We start from the raw sequence: 20,257 nt of genomic DNA, 5'->3' as shown, positions 1-20,257 counted from the left end.
TTGCATGAATTCCTTTGCTAATGATATTATATGAGTAAAATAAAGGAAATAAACTCTTCCATCTCAGAACATTTTTATACGTTCTTATTGTAAAAATACTGTACATAGGGGTAACACTTACATGAGCAAGGTAATGAGTACATTCCCTAACAAGCATTGTTACCTCCTCCTTTATTGTTCCCCTACATCCCTTCCCTCCCACCTCCACAAGTCCATTAACCTCCTCCCTTTCCCTGCCTCAATTGTAAAGTTCACTTTACAACATAGTGTCTTGTGCATCTCATTGTTACAATGGGTATACCTGTATCCCTATTTAATCATTTTGTTTGTTTTTTCCTTCCCCTCACCAAATTAGAGGAGAGTATATACAAGATGTAGGCGCACCAACTTCAAATACAATGAAAACAGGTGTTATAGCATGGGGGACGAACATATAAAGAAACAAAAAAAAAACACACTACACGTTACAAGTACATGAGAAACAATAGCAAGAAAAAAAAAAAAAAACCACTTGTGTCCCTAACATGGGTTTCATTTCCCTTAACATAATCTTATCTGGTCATATACACATAACTTTTGGCCTTTTCTACTTATCCTAGACATACATTAGTTATTGAAAATTAGAGAAACCATGGGACCTAAGTTTCTTTGGACTTGGCTTACTTCAATTAATAATTTTTTTCCAAGTCTTTCCATTTCCTAAAAAATTGGGCGATGGAATGCTTCAGGAATTTGCCTGTCATCCATGCGCAGTGGCCATGCTAATCTTCTCTGTATCATTCCAATGTTAGTGTATGTGATGCAGAATTGTGCACAGAACATTTTTATATATAAATTGTAATTGATTTTCTTTAACTAGACAATTCAACAAAAAGTAAGTTTAAAAGAATTTTCGTGAAATTTTAGAACCATGTACTTCTTACATAAGTACACATTTAAGAATAAAGTCAAGATTGACATGTCAAAAACAAAATAATTCCAGATATTTGTTGTTCAAGAGATGTGTAGGAGGAGGAATTCAATTATTCTATACAAGGGACCTGACATAATGAACACTGCAGCAAGTGTTAAGGTTTGTTAAAAGTTTTAATGTTTTCAATATATTTAATTTTGGGAATTTGCTTATATATGCCAAAAACTGGGACTGTTTGGCAGGTCATAATACTTTTCTATAAAGTATTTAAGATTTATGGTAGCAGATGAGTACTACTAAGTATGTACATTTCAGAGTTTATAGAAACTTTACTAATGAGAAGTTGCAAAGTCTTTGTGTAAAGGAGCAGAATAAAGAGTTGACTATGTTAACTACACAGTTTCTGTTAAAACTGTAGGCCTTCCTTACTTCATATGTTAATGAGGAACAAATGATGATATAAGCCATATACAAATTATGAGATGAACTATAAATAGTAATCTTAGTGGGTGTCTTTAAACACTACTCATATCCTATAAAATTCTTGTGGAACATCATAATCTTAGCCAGTGTTAAATGTAAAGAAATATGACAATAATAAAATCTAATTTGTAGTACACTTCAAATACTGAAAACACTGGTAATTGTTTTGTTTTTTATTTTATTATTCATTAATATTTCATAATTGGTTTTCTTTATTTTTAGCATTGTTTTCCTTGTTGTAATATAATACAACTTTTTGTAAGTTGTCATTAGGAAGTACTTTGAGAAGGTTACTGGGATGGCCACACCATTTTTTATAGGTGTATGTGAATTTATAAAGAGGAAACTTAGAACAAAATATGTATTTAAAAAATGATCAAGTGGACTCTGATTCAAGAGTGTATGTATGTCCTCACCTAAAATATTAGCCCTAGGCTCAAGGAGAGTTATTACACATTTGAGGGCACAAAAGTGAGAGACTGTGTTTTGTTTTGTTTTTTATTTTTATTTTATTGGTCATGGGGTTTGAACTCTGGGGCCTGGTGCTGTCCCTCAGCTCAAGGTTAGTGATACCACTTGAGCTACAGCACCACTTCCATCTTTTTCTGCTTATGTGATGCTGAGAAATCAAACCCAAGGCCTCATGCATGCAAGGCAGGCACTCTACCATTGAGCCACTTCCCAGTACCTGAGAGACTGGGTTTTAAAAAATCATCTAAACAACATTTGCTTTCTGCTTTGGGTTATATAATGAAATATATGAGTATCTTTTTTATGTTTTTGTGCATTGTCATACTTCTAAATTTATACTAACTTCACCACTTTATCCTTGTCAAAGTCATGAAATATCTCTGAGAGTTTGCTTCTGTGAAGATTGTTTTTGCATTTATAATTTCTTTTGAGTCATTTTTTTAAACAAAATCACTTTATATTTCATGTTGATGGGTATTTACACAGAGACAGGAATATAGAGGGTTTAGTTTACCAAATGAACATTAAAATTAGTGCTCAAAAATAAAAATCAGCCTTAACACATATTTTCATATCTTTCCCTACAATGTATGATGGAGGCTTTTTAGCTCCAATTTTCTTGGGATTCCTAGGTTTACAATTCATAAATCACAGAGATATGCTGTAATGGGAGTAAGATTTTTTGGTACACTTTGCCCTTCAGTCTGTGTTTCTTGTTCCTCCCTTTTCTCAACTCCATTATTAGAGATTTTTCTCAGAGATGACTCCGTCTCCAACTTTTCACTCTTCCTAGCTGGACAAATGAATTTGCAGATCAAGACTCTTAGACAGAAAGAATTTAAGAGCCTGAATCTAAGACACTTCTCTCATACACCATCCCTACAAAGACACAAGTACCAAAACAGGATACATAGTTTCATTTTTTCCTACCAAGGCCAATGCATGAGGTTGCTTGCTTCTGAGGGTGCCTGTTTGTGGCTCTTACTTATGTTGCAGATTAACTTTATACCTAGTTCCATTATCAGCTACCAAGGATGGCATGTTTAGGCCATTCAGGAGGTTGGCTCAACAGGGCGGCTGGATGTGTGTCCTATGAGGGGTTCCTAAGATCCCTCATGAATGGCACAGAAGATCTGTGTTGGAAAAACCGGGGGCAATTAAGGTATTCTACAAACACCATCTCAGCAAGGCAAAGTTTACTCCTGCAGGAGGCAGGCTGTCGCATGTCAAAGTTGAATAAGCACACTGGATAGGCAGCCCACCACTGGTTCCCATGAATTTGAGCTTTGGTATCATCTTTTATGATGGCTCAAACTTTTGACTCCTTTCAAACTAGTCAAAAGCTTTAATAATTAACCAAATCTGAACACCTGGCCATATGAAAAATAAACAACTTTTACCCAGTTGTTGTTCTACTACTATTGCCATGCCTCTAGCCCCTAGCACTTCTCTAAAATAGCATTGGTAAGGTTTTGACTACCTTTACAAGGGCAATGCTTATATCAGTCAAGCACTTCAAGATTTAACTTCTACAATTCTCCCATCTGATTTTGCTTTCTTTTCTTCCAAACAATAATCATTGACTTTCCTATTCAGCAGTATCCAATAAGATATTTTGATTTAAAAAAGGGTTTGATTAAGGCAGTTTTGCAGTCAGTCACAGAAAAAAAACCTGTTATAGAAGAGATAAAGCACACATTACTATGAAAACAATTACTAAAGAGGTAAATATTGACACCATGACTCATTGTTGAAATGCTTGTTCTATCATCAAACTTGTAAAAGAATTTGCCACCACACACAGACACACAACCTTTTTTATAAGTGACTGGGAGCTGGTCTTGGGTTTGATCTCATGCTGTGGGCATTGTCCCAGAGCAGTTTTACTCAAGGCTACCACTTTAGCCACAACTCCAGTTGTATCTTTTTCTGCACCTTTATTGGAAATAAAAGTCTCATCTTTCCTGTCTGGGTTGGCTTCAAACACAAAATTCAGTCAACTGAGCATTTAGGATTATACTCAGCATCATCTCAGTTTTTAGGTAATTTGTTTCCAGTATTCAATCCTTGTAAGTCTTTCTGTATCATTGGCCTCCAACCACCACACAGATTACCTTTGAAGTATATTTATTCTTTTATTTTTATATATTTATTGTAAAAATACTGTACAGAGGGGTTAGTTACATGAGCAAGGTAAAGCATACATTTCCTATCAAGCATTGTTACCTCCTCCTTTATATGTCCCCTACCATCCCTAACCTCCTAGCTCCAAAACTACTCCATACACTCTCCCCGACCCCTCCTAAATTGTAAAGTTTGTTTTTCAACAGTGTCTTGTGCATCTCATTGTTATAATGGGTCAACCTGTATTCCCCTTTAAGTTTTTTCCCCTTTTCCTCCTCAATCTAGTGAACTCTATATACAAGATGGAGGGCACCAACATCAAAAACATTGGAAACAGTGGTTATGCCGTTTTGGGTGGGTGGGGGGACAGAATACAAAGAAACAAAAATCACATGGAACATTATAACTATGTTAGAAACAATAGCAAGAAATGAAAAAAGCACTTGTGCCCCTATGTTGGGGTTCATTTCACTTATCACCATCTTATCTGATCAAGTATTATATTTAGACCAAACTTTTCCCATTCAATCCTACCAGGGGCTTCTAGTTACTTTTACATGGTGGCATTTCCAATAAACAAATCTTGCTGATAAATAAAAGCACATATTGGAATAATTCGATTATGAAGATCATAGGTTATGGAGATCAACAGAATAAAATTAATTTAAGCTGCTGTTTCTGGTTTCTAGCTTTAAGCTCTTTGGGAACTTTTCAGGGACTCCTAAGTAAATATGAAATTTGTAAATATGTAGTTTGTTTTTGCAAATATGAAGTTTGAATGACCCTCTAACTAAGAAGTCTTTCCTTACTTAATTTAAGGTGTTTGAGAATGGTCAGGTATGGATTGGCCAATGGAACCAAAGCACAGATTCCACTCCAGTTGGCCAGTAACATCTCCAATAGTGGTCTCCTGGAATACCACCAGACATTTTCCCTGGCTATGATTTGTACTTACTGCTCATCTTCACTACATCCAGATAAGTTTCCCAGAAATGTTCAATTTTCCCCAGGTAGTTGACCTAGAAAGAATGGAGCTGATCAGTTTCAAGGGTTTTGAAATAGACTCTTGCTTCTGAGAAGAGAAACAAGGTGTTACAAGTTGTCTCGGATCACATTTTGCTGACTTATCATGAATTTCATGCACATGGGGTCTGGGCTCTATGACAGCACAAATAGAACCTCTTGTGTGGCCTCCCTGCAACACAGTAATAGCAGTACTCCGTATGTGGACAGAATCACCCTAGTATTTCCTCACTTATTCAGTCTCAATTTGAATCTGGGTAAACTCAAAATTGGAAGACATACACAAAGTGTCTGCTCCAAGATTGAATTTGCAATCATATCATAAGATTAAGTAGAGGGTCCATTGAGGCCCTGGAACTAAGCATGATCACTTTCAGGGCATTAAGAGTGTTTGGATTTCCCCAAGTAGGATGTTTTCACAAGTCAAACATTAGACATTTATCTGGACATTATGAAACTGAATCATATTTTGACCAATTTTTTCATTAACACCCTCATTACTAGATGGCAATGCCCCTGCCCACTAAAAGGGAAACTTGCATTCTTGTTAGATAGAAACTCCCAAAACTCCTTCCCTCTTGGTAGGAAACCCTTCCTCCCTCTTGGTAGAAAACGCTTTAGGTGTAGCTTGCCTTTGTTTTTTTTTGTTGTTGTTTTGTTTTGTTTTGTTTTTTGGTCGGTCTTGGAACTGAACTCTTTGCCTGGGTGTTGTCCCTCAGCTCTTCAGCTCAAGGCTAGTCCTCTACCACTTGACCCACAACACCACTTCCAGTTTTCTGAGTGGTTTATTGGTGATAAGAGTATCACAGAATTTACCTGCCTTGCCTAGCTTTGAATGACCATCCTCAGATCTTAGCCTTCAGAGTAGCTAGGATTACATGTGTGAGCCACTGGTGCCCATATTATTTTTTCTTTTTTCTTTTCTTTGTTCTTGGATTTGTCGGTTGTGAGGCCTGAAATTTGGGCCGGGACACTGTCCCTCAGCTCTTCAGCTTAAGGATAGCTCTCTACCACTTGAGCCACAGTGCTTTTTCTGCTTGCATGGTGCTGAGGTTTTGAACCCAGGGGTTCATGCATGCAAGACAAGCACTCTACTGCTAAACCACCTTCCCAGCTCTTCGTCTGAGTTTTTAGTTAACTCACTTGCCAATGTTCAAACCTTCTAAGGTCTTTGTGCAGGGGCTGGGAAGGTGGTTCAGTGGTAGAGTGCTTGCCTTGCATGCCTGAGGCCCTGGGTTCGATTCCTCAGCACCAAATAAGCAAAAATGAAAAAAGCTGGAAGTGGCACTGTGGCTCAAGTGGTAGAGCGCTAGCCTTGAGCTGAAGAACTGAGGGACAGTGCCCAGGCCCAGAGTTTAGGCTCCATGACCGGACTTCCCCTTCTCCCCCCCCAAAAAGGTCTTTGTGCAGCTTTGGTCTCCAATCACCACAGAAGCTCTTCCCTTGTCAGATAATGTTTCTAGAGCTAATTTTCCCATGCCATCCTACCAGAGCATTTAGTTTATGGGTTACAATTTTTTTTAGTATAATTAACAAACATCTTTTGATTTTATTCTACTCTATATTTTATTTTTGCCAGTCCTGGGGCTCCCTGAGCATCTTTTGCTCAAGGCTTACACTCTACCAGTTGAACCACAGTGCTATTTCCAGCCTTTTCTGTTTATGTGATTCTGAGGAATAAAACCCAGGGCTTCATGCATGCTGGACAAACAAAGCCATATTCCCAACCCCCAAAATATTTTATTTATACTAATCATAAGAATAAAATTTATTCATAAGGTGCTGTCTGGTTTCAGGCTTTGAACTTTTTGGAAACTTTGGAGGGGGGGATCCTGAAAACCACCTAAGTAATTAGGAAATACGAATGACCCTCTAGGGAAGGGGTCTCTCCTAACTAGTATAAAATGTTTGAGAATGGACAAGTGGATGAAATGCTATGGTGAAAGGGATGGTCAATTGAACCAAAGTACAAGTTCTACTCTAGTTTTCCAGGAAGGTCTACAACACTGGTCCTCCACAATACCATTAGACATCTCCCCTGGCTATATTTACTGATTACTGCTCATCTCTTCAAGGTTTGGATTTCAGTGCATCTTGATAAGTTTCCCAGATATGCCAATCATCCCTCCCAATACCTACAGAAGCAAGGGGTATAGTTGGCTTGGGAAAAGAGGGTTTTTGTCTTAGATCCATACTCTTGTGAACAGCAACAGTAGGGTCTTACAAGTTTCTCCAGGCCGTGTTTGACTGACAGATCATGCACTCCATGCTCTTAGGGATCTGAGGTTCATCATAGTAGGAAGTGGACCACGTGTTTTTCTGGTTTCTGTGCCACAGAATCTTAATGGTGGTCAGAATATTTAACCCATTTCACTCAAGCATTATTTTCTTGGTCATAAGACTTGAGCTGAAGGGATCAGGGACAGCACCCAGGCCCAGAGTTCAAGGCAAAAACCCTACTACTTGAGCCACAGCACCACTTCCAGTTGCTGGTAGTTAATTGGAGATAAGAGTGTCCAGGAATTTCCTGCCTGGGCTGGTTTTGAACTCTAATTCTCAGATCCTGAGTAGCTACGATTGCAGGTGCAAGCCACTGGCACCTGGCTTTTGACTTGAATTTTAAGTCTACCCAGAGAGTCTGCTTCTGAAACTAAGGTTCAATGCCATACATCCTTGGATCAGCTAGATGATCAATCCAGGCTTCAGAGTCAAAGTGGGCAGCTGAGCGAGTTTAGTGAGTAGGACTTTTTTGAGTTCCCCTTTCAGGATATAATATTTAAAACACACACATGCAAGCACATATTCATAACAAGTTTTTGTTTGGACAAGTGCACATTATGGAACTCCATAATGAAAATCATCCATTCTTTAATAGTGTTCTCAGACCTTTGTCAACATTCTCCCAATGGATTATCAGAAGCACGTCCTTAGATCATTTTCCTTGGGTTCCTTAGGCCTAGAATTCTTATTCCCCATTTTAGCAGATCTCTTGTGATTTCAGTTTTTGGTGCACTTAAACCTCCCTATTGTAAGTTTCTTGTGCACCCTTCTCATATTTGATGCTCCCGTTACTGGAGATTTCTCAACAATGGATTCCTCCAGCTCCCCCATTTTTATTCTTGGGCCAGAGAATGAAAACACATATTGAGACTCAAGTTCTCTTTGTGCCTAAGACACACTCAGCCCATAAAAATCTCCAACCAACCAGGTAGTATGCTCTAATCCAATTTTTCCTCTCATGGCTTATGCATGAGATTACTTTTTATTGAGGTGTTTCCTTGGGCCCTTTCCTGAAATTGCTGATAAACTTTCCATCCTTTATCACAACAGATGGTGTTTAACCCAATCTTGAGCTATCTCAACAAGTCAGGATGTGTCTCCTCCTGAGGGTCTCCCTACATCCCCCTTGTATAACATAGATCCTGAATTAGTCCCCACATTGTTGGGAATACTCCCCTACTGTAACCCAATATCCCAAGTAAGACCACCAAGTTGAAAGGAACTTAGCATGGCAAAGTTTAGTTCTGTTAAAGGGCATGTTATTGACAGGAAGCAACCACTCTGAGTAGGAAGTCTGCCCAGGTTATACCCCTAATGAGTTACTACTTCTGGTATTGATCACAAGTTGTGTTCACTATCTTGCTCTATTGGCTCTTTTGAAGCTCAGCTGATTATTTTGAAAGGGGTTAATAGTTTCAGAGCAATTCACTAAACCAGGACAACCAGGCCATAAATTGTTAGAAAATTCTTACTCAGCTGGTGCTTTATGAGTTAAACTATTCCTCAAGTCCTTAGAACTATTTTAATAACAAGAAATACTTTAGTTATATAGCTTTTTGGAAGATGATTATGCTTAGTCAATGCTTTCCCTCAATCAATCATTTTCAGAGAAAATGATTATTCTAACTCCTACACAGTCTATTCCCAGAAAGAATTTATTATATATATATAATATATATTATATTACATATATTCCTTTTTGGAATGGAAACTTATGAGCTTCCAGGTGAAAACACCTTATTTGCATATTGTCTTGATTCCCTTAGGCAAATTCGCCTCAGCAAGTGATTATGAAACCAACAGTTATGTGTGGCTGCTTCATTATAAAGAACCTGTCTTGTTCTTGTGCTCCTACTGCTAATAGAAAGAGGAAAGTCTGCTTTCTGGAAGCACATATCTATGGACTTAAGCACACTTACTGAACCCTGAGCACAGAGCACAGATTGAGCTGCAGCATTTCAGAGCCATAGATGAATCAGTCAGATACCAGCTGCTGGGCTGACCACAGGCGCAATTCTGATGCCACATTTCTGAGGCAAATCAGTTCTAAGCTGCCAAGACACTATGGTAAGAAGAATCCTGAGGGGGAATTCTTGGTAGGAAGGAGAATGTGAAAGTTTGGATTTAGGTTTTAGAAAATGCAAGCCACTTTCTGAATTGCTTGAGGCAGTGAGCAGATCATCATATTTTCTAGCCCTCTAGATGCAGAGTATGAGAACACTTCCCACATCTCACACTCTATCCCTCCTGCCTAGCAGTCTTCAATTCCTTCTTACAGGAGTTAAGCAATTTTTAAGAAAGCAAAATTCAGCGAACTTGATCTAGCTTGTGAAGAAAACATAGCCTCTGGCTTTAGAATAGATCAATTTCTATCTCAGAATAAGAGGAAGAAAATAAACCACATTATAGAGAATTAACACTTTGCTGCATTAACTTTTCATTTATTAGATTCATACAAGAAAAAAGAAGAAATCTGAGAATTTCTGGAGACTTTGCTAGCCTAATATCAGGTTCTTGTTGTTTTTTATTTGTTTGTTTGTTTTGTTTTTTTCCTAATACTTTAGAGATTCTAGTTAGAAGAATTGAGAAAATGCAGACATTAGCCTGGTTCAGATTAATCTGAAAACACAGCACCTAAGTTATCAAATTCTAAATCTAGTCTCAAAGCTGAAGGTCAAGGCTTCCCTCCCTGCAACATCTTCAGAATAGCAGTATTGTCTGTGTATCGGGTTTGTTTTCTTTAAAGAATTAGAGAGCAGAACAGTTTTTAAAGCAGTTTTTCTTCAAAGCGAAAAGAGAGCAGTGCAACAGTCTCTTCCTCAAAGCAAAAACAGAGCAGTGAAACAGACTCCCTAGCGAAAAGAGAGACATAGTGTCTCATAATTGGTTTCCTAGTCTCAGAGCATGAGTATGGAATTTTTCCTTGTTGGATGCCCCTTCTCAGAGCACAAGCACAGAAAACACTTTTGATTGGATGGGAAGTAGAGGGACACTCCCCAGACCATAGTCAGAAAAAGCCATGTGTTAGCACCTAAAGCTTCATGGGAAAAGGGTGTGTATTTTTTGCTGCATCTTTCATCCCCACCATGTTGGAACCAGTTCCAACCATTACTTTTTATCCATAACTACCCAGATGAAGTGGTGTAACTCCCTTTGAGTGGCACATAACCACTTGTTACTCACTGGGCACTGTACATTGTGATGTCCCATCAACACTATGTTCACAGAGAAATTGGATGTCTAAATTGCTGTTTTGAAGAAGCAAAGCCCTCTGACTTAAACTTGCACACTTAACTTAAAAATTATTGTCTTTTTTCAACTATATTAGCATTACCTACTTAAATAAGTGGATTTTTCATTTTGATATATCCACATAGGCATACAATGTACCATGATTATGCTTAACCCCTTCATAATTCTCTCCCAGGTTTTATTAATCATTTTAAGCATACAACATAGTAGTAATAAGTACATTTACAATATTATACAATCTCAATGTCCACATTCTTTACATCCTCCAAGATTCAAATTCTTTATTTATTAAAACAATTTTCCACTCTCCTCTGCTTCAAGTTATACATCAAGTAAGTTTTGCTTCCTGTCTCTATCAATTAGACTGTTCTATGTAACTACTCTTATAAGTTGAATCATGTAATATTTGATCTTTTTTTGACTGGCTTATTTCACTTAGCAGTATTCCAAAGGTTCAATCATAATATAGGATATGTCACAACATAATTCTTTTTTTTGGGGGGGGGGTCCGGTCGTGGGGCCTGAACTCTGGGCCTGGGCACTGTCCCTCAGCTTTTCAGCTCAAGGCTAGCATTCTACCACTTGAGCCACAGCGCCACTTCTGGCTTTTTTCTTTTTGCTTATGTGGTGCTGAGGAATCGAACCCAGAACCTCATGCATGCAAGGCAAGTGCTCTACCACTGAGCCACCTTCCCAGCCCCATAATTCTTTTTGAAGTTGAAATAATATACCACTGTATGTATAAACCACATTTGCTTTAGCTATTCATTTGTTGATGGCCACTGGGTTGCCTCCATATTTGAGTATTGTACAAAATGAATATGAGTGTGCAAGATCTCTTCCAGACCTTGCTTTTAGTTGTTTAGAGTATATTCCCAGAAATGGAGTCACTGGATCACAAGAAAACTCTCTTTACTTTCTTTTTTTTTTAAAATTTTTTTGTCATGGGGCTTGAACTCAGGGACAAGTCACTGTCCCTGAACTTTTCCTCAAGACTAGAGTTCTACAACTTTAAACCACAGATCCACTTTCAGTTTTCTGCCCAGGCTGGCTATGAACTGTGATCCTTGCATTTCAGCCTCCTGTCCTGAGTGCTTAGGATTACAGGTATGAATAATCCTGTTTTTAATTGTTTGAAAAGATGCCATTCTATTTCCCATAGAACGGTTCCAATTTTACCACACTTTTGTCAATATTGTTACTTTATTTTTTTGTATTATCCTACCTAATTCATATGAAGTGGTAATTTTTTTCATTATTTTTACTTACACTTTCGTGGTGATTAGTGATGTTCAACACCTTCTTCATTGGCGTGTTAACACTTTGTCTTCTCTGGAGAAACATCTGATTTATTTGCACATTATAAAATCAGGTTGTGTGTCATTGCAATGATGTTTTTTATATATTCTTGATGTGAACCACTTATCAAATATATACTTGCAATAACTTTATCCCATGCTTTTTTGGACACTATTGATTGCAATCTTTGGTGCATCCTGATTTATGTTTTCCTACAATGAATGACCCTTCATTGATGTCAGTTTCTAGTATATCTTCTGGTCCTGTAACTACGAACCATCATATTGATTTGTACTCCTGCTATGGTAACAGTGAAGTAAAGCTATATAATTATGCTCTGGTCACCTATCTCTTGCCACTTTTGGAACTCTCTCCCTTAGCTTTTCGTAAAGGTCGTGGGGCATATCCACAAATTATTTGGTCCTTAAAAACCTGTAGAAAGTTACAAGCCTTAAATTTAGTTAGTTTTCAGGGAAATACGTGACTTCCAATTTCTTTTTTTTCCTTTTTGTACATTTTTGATTGTAAGAATACTGTACAAAGGGGTTACAGTTACATGACAAGGTAATGAGTACATTTCCTCTCAAGCAATTTTGCCTCCTCTGGGCAAATAAGATGAAAATTGAAAGCTTCGTAACATAGAAGCACACCAAAACTCTAGGTATATATTTTTCTTCATACGAGTATTTAGAATTGTGTGAATCTATAGATTTAACCTACTTGCAAGTTAATAATGAACTTGTCCCACCTTAATGGATGCTAGACGATTTATGATGCTCTTGGGTCAGAGACAAAAAGGACTTAATTTTTACAGTAGTAGTGAAAGCCAGTGAGATATGTGTGTATGTGTATATTTATATATTTCAAGTGTATCTCCCATCCCTCAGTGCCACTGAGTGAAATAAAGATAGCCATGTGAAACCTATACAAACAATGGTTTCTGAGTTTGAGCAACTGCGATCTTTATAATGAACAATAGGCATGCCTGAACTTTACTCTGGAGGATGACAATAGCTTAGAAAAATATTGCAAATATACTATGGAATATAGAGCAGCTAGTATTCACTTGAAGATATGCAAACACTTGTGACTGCCATGGAATTTTTCTTTTTCTTTTGTTTCTTGAATGTTCCTAGCTACAAAGACCAACACATATTTCTCCTAATAAACGCATACCTCCCCTTGAAAATGAGGCATGAAAATTTGTTGAGAATACTTATTATTTTTCTAACCCTAAGCCCTCAATCCTATTTAGAGTACAATTCAACAAAAGAAATAGATGGAATTCAAATTTAACACATCTAGAAGCTTTTTTCTTAGAGCCATTTCTTAATGTAGGTGTGGAAGAAATTAAGGAAAAAAATAGCTTCACAAATATATATTATGAAGATATTCTATGTATCTTAACAGTAATAAAGGATTACATTTCTGTTTTTTAGTGTGTGAATATTTACAGAGTATGTACAAAGTGCAAACATTTATGCCAGGGCCTATCATAGAATAGAATGTAGCAATTTTTCTCTATATTGTTTGTATATTTATAGAATTTACCTGTCTGACTTCTCTCCCATTTTGATAAACAGAGCACCTGTTTGATTGAAATACAATCATTATTTTTCTACCTTCAGGATTCCACACACATTGTTGTCTACTAAATATAGAAAAGATTCATGCATAACCCTCATCTTCAAGGAGCAATTCTCAATATCCAAAGTAGCTTGTGTTTATCTCCCACCCCTTTCCTCCCAGCTGTCAATCTAGCTGAGTGATGGCTGAATTCTATAAGACAAGAAAGTTCAGATAATTCACAGGCATTCAGTTAGTATCTAATGGAAACTTCTTCACTTGGATTATATTTTATCATCATCTTTGTGAGAACTTCAGCTTCCTTATTTGGAAACTGAGCTGTTCAGTTAACAGTGAGTAGATGAATCTTATTATTTAAAATTTCATTTAACTGAAATTGGAAGAAATAATTTTTCAGACATTCTACATTTGAGATTCATTAGCCACATATAGCCAGTGGCTAGTCTGTTAGACAATGCATATATAGAATATTTCCATTAACACAGATGTTTCTGTTAGAACTGTTTTAGAGCATGTTTTAGCTTGTTAAGGCATGGTCCATGTTCACAAACTATATATGCTCCATAGGTGGTACTCATACTGAAGATCCAACAAGAAAGGCTAGACACCCATGAAGTTAAGATATAGGTATAAATTGTTCTACATAGGCACACTTATTTGTGAGGAGGAAGGGGATCAAATAGTCAACATCCGCAGAATCAACACTCTCAACTCCAGGAAAGAATAAGTAAAAATTAACAGTTCTTTCCAGCTTTGCTTCTGTGATTGAAATTGACTGTGGTACTCTCAATGGTGATTTTGTTGGAAAATATAAATGTGTAAATATCACATTAGCTCAGTGAAGAATTAGGGTTTGTGCTTTGTAAATGTAATTTGGTATTTATATGTGACATTTCAATTTCTCCTGGTATCAATACACTACAAATATCTTTATATGGTTTCCGAGTTGTTTCTTTCATCAATTTTGTTGTTCTTACAGCAGGCATTTTAGAAATTAGTGGAAAAGTTAAGACTTTCTTGTGTTTTGCAATTCCATCATTTCTCAGTAATAAAAAATGAGAATCCAAGAACTATATGAAGAAATTGTATCTCCAATCACCCGTTCACGTTCATTAATTACTGGCGCAAAGGGAACTGGCTTCCCAGAATCTCACCTTCAGAATTCAAGAATGAGGTGGGAATAAGACAAGGAAAGAGAGACATAGTAATTTGCACTGAAGTTACTGTGCTGTCACAAGGAACAATCGTTTTGAATCCCACAGTTAGCTTTTATTGTGGTTTTTATTAGTATGACAAAGAAGACTGACTTTCCCAGATTTACAGTTTGAAGTGTGTGGGACACATTCCTTTATCCATGGAATCTTCCTTAAAATTGTGTATTATTCACTTTGGATCTCAGTGCCTTTTCTACAAATGGAGACGTTGGTTCATCATTTGTCTTTAAATGATTAACTTATGTGGATTTGGGAGGTTGTGTGATTTGCTGTAGAAGGAAGGTATTATGGGTAGGACCCTTTGGTCCATGTTGACATTTCTTTGTGGAATTCTTATTAGGGTCCTTACTCATGGACTCATGGGTAAGTAATTCTCCCCATATTCCAGTATACTCCAGTAGAGTGGAGCAATGCATTAGAAATTTAAAACATGCCTATAACTCTTTTAAAGTATACTTTTAAATATAACGATATAAATAAAAGCTTTTGTTTTGTTTTTATTTTTTATTTTAATATTATTGTCAAGATGATGTAGAGGGATTACAGTTACATAATTAAGGTAGTGATAACATTTCTTATCTAACTTGTGACCCTATCCTTCATTTTTCTTCCTCTTTCCTTCACTCTCTCAATCCCTCCCAAGTTGTACAGATCATTTCCAACGTATTGTTACATTTGATTTCCTTTAATTAAATGTTTGTGATGTTCCCGTCCTGGAACTCCACAATGTAAACACTGAAACACCACGGTTAGACCTCTCTGCCATGCATCTATGCATATGCATATTTTCCTACAATTTGTTGTCATATATTTGTTTGATTATTCATTTGTTTATTGCCCAAACTGGAGCTTGAATCCAGGGCCTACGCATTGTTCTCTGTTTTTTACTTTCCTCAGCGCTAGCCACAGGCCCATTTCTGTCATTTTGGTGGTTAAATGGATTTTCCTCTGGGGGCTGGTTTTGAACCATGATACTCAAATCTCACCCTTGTGAGCAGGTAAGATTACAGGTGTGAGCCTACTTTATAAGTTGACTTTTCATCTCATTATATCATTCATATATTTCCTATCCTTAGAAATTTCATTCTGTTCTAAGAACATCACTTATAATGATTACATGGAAGTCCAGTGCTTATAAATTCCAGAATTAATTAAACTGTCCCTATCACTGAAAATCTTTGTTGTCTCCAAAATATTAAATGCATCATTAAAGTTCTTTTGGATTTTTCATTCTAGTATTTATTTTTTATAAATAGATAGGTATCTGCTAGCTGTTAGAAAGAACCAAATACGAAATTTCTTGTTACATAATGAGCCATCTTAACGTGGCTCATCTAAAACAGTACGTTACTCCTCCCCATAAAGTCATTCTTTTCCCAGCATGCAGTTCTAGTTTTGTAACTTTTACACACCTTACCCACTATAATGCTTTTGTCGAAAATCCTTCTTGCTATCATCCAGTTTTGTAAAAACATTTTCCATGGTATTTCATTAATAAGAAGGCATATTAACTAATACCAACTCAATGTCATCATTTCCACAGGTATTAGCATTTTAGCCTGGATCAGAACTTGATTCTAACAATATTTTATTTTAATGGAAGAATCAGAGTATCAATCAGAAGGCTGAGGGTTCCCTTATGAACAAATTTTATCATTCACTGCTTATTTTTGTTTTGGAATTTGAAGGTTAAAGATTACCAGCTCCCATATCCTCTGTTGTCACTGTATTTGATTCCAGTTCTCTACATCATGTATATTAATTTTTCTAATTTGGGGAGGGGAAGGGAAACAACAAAATGCTGAAACAAGGATACAGGTTGACCAATTGTAACAATAAGAAGTACAATACACTATGTTGAAAACGAACTTCACAACTTCAGGGTAGGGGGAAGGAGGAGTTGGGGAAGTAAGGAGGGAAGGGAATATAGGGGGAAAACAAAGGAGGGGGTAACAACGCTCGACAGGAAATGTACTCATCACCATACTGTAACTGTAACCCTGTAACTTTCTATACAGTTTCTTTACAATAAAAAAATACTTTAAAAAAGATTACCAGCTCATACTTCCACGGTTAACTTGCTATGCACCTTAAATGCTTCATATGGCTCAAAATGGGAAACCAAAAAGAAAGCAACTTTCAATATATATATTTTTATTTTTGTAACAAAGAGATGCCAAATCCAGGGCCAAGTGCACAAGAACCCAGAGTAGAGTCATTAACATCTAGAATTCTGAGATGTTTTCTTTGGCTGGAAATCTCTTAATTATATTATGCACAATATGCAGAAATGTCCTGAAAAATATTCATGGATAAAAACAGTTCTATAAGATCAGGAAAATTTGCACCAAGTCAAAAAGAGGAAAATAAGTCAAGAAAAATTCTATTCCTGTTTATATAAAAACTAGGATTGGACATGGGTTTACCAATAGACTGAAGAAGAGAAACAATTATTTAAGTGAGTTGTTATTATAAATGTAATAATTTAATGATATACATGGTAAAATAGAACCTGATGATGAGCCATAAACTCTGCCTGGGGAGTTCAAGAAAATCCTTATTGCTACGTATCGTGATACATAGGAAGGGAGAAAACAAATATTCTGTAAAATAAAGATAATCTTATGAAGTTCAGTACTCTCCAAATATTATGATCAAGAAACGTAAAGTAGGTCTGGGAAGGTTGCTCAGTGGTAGAGTGCTTGCCTTGCATGCCTGAGGCCCTGGGTTCGATTCCTCAGCACCACATAAGCAATAAGAAAAAAGCCGGAAGTGGCGCTGTGGCTCAAGTGGTAGAGCGCTAGCCTTGAGCTGAAGAGCTGAGGGAAAGCGCCCAGGCCTAGAGTTCAGGCCCCACTACCGGACCAAAAAAAAAAAAAGAAACGTAAAGTATTAGGAACAAGGTAGCAGTGAATTGGAGAGTGAAGTTGGAGGGATTGAAATGACCATATTGCTTGGTATTATGGCACTTTCTTAATATGCACAGGGCCCTGGGTTCAATCCCCAGCACTAAAAAGGAAGGATGGAAAGAGACCATGAAAGAATTACAAGGTGGGTCTGGCACCATCATAGAAATTTTAGTCTCTAGCCCTGGATTTCATACTGTTAATTACACATTATTACTGCATGGGAGATTTTAAAAGTACAGTTACCCAAGTCTCAGCAATTTTTATATGTGTGGGTACAGATGTATCAACTACAGCTGATAAGACTTGGGGGCACCAGTAAAGCAACCAGGATAGACATATCATGGTAGCACATATGAGTCTAGACCTTGAATAAAGGTCTGTGAGCCTTTATTTCTGCAGAAAAATAAATGCACATGGTATGTTAGCCTAAGTATGGATATAGATTACTCTGAGTTTAAATGTACCAATATACCAGCTTTGCAACCTTTGGTAAATTACCTACCTCTTTTTAAGCCTCTGTTTCCTATTTTGGACATGGGAGCCAATGAGATTACAGTGCAAGAGTGTTCATAAAGTGTTTTCTGGCTATGTATTTTTAAATTTATTATAACTACCATTAGTATACTTGATTACATAGTGTGAATGTGCACCAGGTGCTGAGGAGCAAGGCCAAAGACTATGAAGTGTCCTGTCTTAGGTCTCTCAGGTACTTGATGTCATTCCTTACACTCCAAAATTTATGAAGTCAGAGTTGGACAATGGGCAGTTTTAAAACTTCTCTCTATGGAGCCTTAGCATTTTTCAGTATCAAAAGGTCTCTGGAAAGATGGAAAAATAAAATTGAGAAACCAAGGCTGGAAGGTAGCTCAGTGGTAGAGTGCTTGCCTTGTATGCATGAGACCCTTGGTTCGATTCCTTGGTTCCATTCCTCAGCAGAAAAAGCCAGAAGTGGAGCTGAAGCTCAAGTGGTAGAGTACTAGTCTACAGTTGTAAAGCTGAGGGACAGTGCACAGGTGCAGAGTTCAGGCCCCACGATCAACAAAAAACAAAACAAAACAAAACAAAATCACAGTCCATTTCAGATGGCTTACTGTTAGCCCTTTAGACCTATGATGATAAATTACCCGTTACTGGATTGGTTTTAAACAACAAATTTATTTCTACATTCTGGAGCGTGGAGATACAAGATTGCAATGCCAGCATAGTCAGGATTTTTTTTTCTGTGTAATGCACTGTATTAACTATCAGAAGTAAAATCTATTTGGTTTTATTTAAATCCCATTCATGAAGGCTTGCCTCCATGACTTAATTACCGTCCACATATAAACAAAGGCCCACTTCTGCCTCAAACTGTGATCGTCCTACTTTTGCCTCTCTTATCAACATGTGGCACTAGTTTGTTTTAGATATTGAGGTACCAGTATTCTAATTTTACCATACCAACAGCAAACCTTCTATAACTTCCAGTGTCTAGTTCTTAAGTAGTTAGAATTATAAGCATGTACCAGTACATCAAGATGAGTTTTTCTAAAAAGGAATCTTCAGTAGCTCTGCTAACAAAGAGATATTCAATAACTTCTCTTTAGTCTCCAATTCTAGGCCTCTGGAACTTCTTTCTCATTTATCTCCTCACTGAAGCTGGAAAGTTTGTGATAACTTCAGTTTGTTAATGCTTTCAAAATATTCCTTTTTAGACTACATTCTTCATGCTTCATGTCTCATAGCATAGTGATTTTCCTTACTAAAAATATTTGTCTCAGCCAGGAAAGGTGACTGATTCCTACAATCCTAGGTACTCAGGGGGCTGATATGTAAAACTTTAGTTGGAATCCAGCCAAATATTTTCTATCTAAAAGGAAACTGGGTGCCTCTTAATAACATAAAAATCATAATTCCATATTTGTTATAATAACATCTTACAAATTTAAAGTTATTAATTTGATAACCTTAATAGAAATAAAGAATTAAACATGGATTCTCTAAGGAAATAAAAGTAATTCATTACAACCCTAACTTGTTTTTGGAGAGAGCTGAAATCTCCTTCAGAAAACATTAACCAGGTGCCATTGTTACATGCTCCTTTCTGTCATTATCAAAGATGCTTCAAAGGAAACAGACCTAAACTGATATGAGTCCTGGAACATATTATAAATGCCAGCACTGAATGATCACTCCATGGTAAGAAAGACAATCTTCACAAATTTTCATGCACCTGAACAATCCATCCTATTGCTTTGCTCTGAGCCTGGATGAGTTTTCCCATTTGTCCTTCTGTGGAACTGCTTCTGGGGCACATGTGTGTCTTTTCATTTATTCAGCCGATATGGAGTCTTATTTCCTCTTGCAAACATTCTGAGAAGATATTGCCAGGCCACAAAAAGTATAGATAAATTTTTCATCCCATATTCTCCCCTTACAGTTCTCCTGTCCTGAAAAACTGTTTACTGAACAAAATGGAACAATGATTGCACAGTCATATAAACCAGAGTGAGCAGTATCACCCTATTCATGACACCAGAGAGGAACAAGTAGAGGAATCATTATCTGCATTTCACCAGTATCAATTGACCTACTGCTCCATTTGTTTAAGTGGTACAACTAATAGATGTTTTGCTAGCTGCCAGTGGCTCACACCAGCAATCCTAGCTACTCAGGAGACTGAAATCTGAAGATTGTGGTTCAAAGCGAGTCCAGGATAGAAA

At 37.0% G+C, this 20,257-nt stretch overlaps 1 pseudogene; it reads right to left on the bottom strand.

Annotated features, from left to right (window-relative positions):
- Nucleotides 1–702: 702 nt before the first annotated feature.
- On the bottom strand, nt 703–815 carry LOC122100787 (annotated as a pseudogene).
- Nucleotides 816–20,257: the final 19,442 nt, after the last annotated feature.

Source organism: Dipodomys spectabilis, unplaced genomic scaffold, assembly GCF_019054845.1.
Source record: "Dipodomys spectabilis isolate Male_0828 unplaced genomic scaffold, ASM1905484v1 ptg000601l, whole genome shotgun sequence".
Lineage (NCBI taxonomy): Eukaryota > Metazoa > Chordata > Mammalia > Rodentia > Heteromyidae > Dipodomys > Dipodomys spectabilis.
This window is presented reverse-complemented; position numbering and strand designations above follow the sequence as displayed.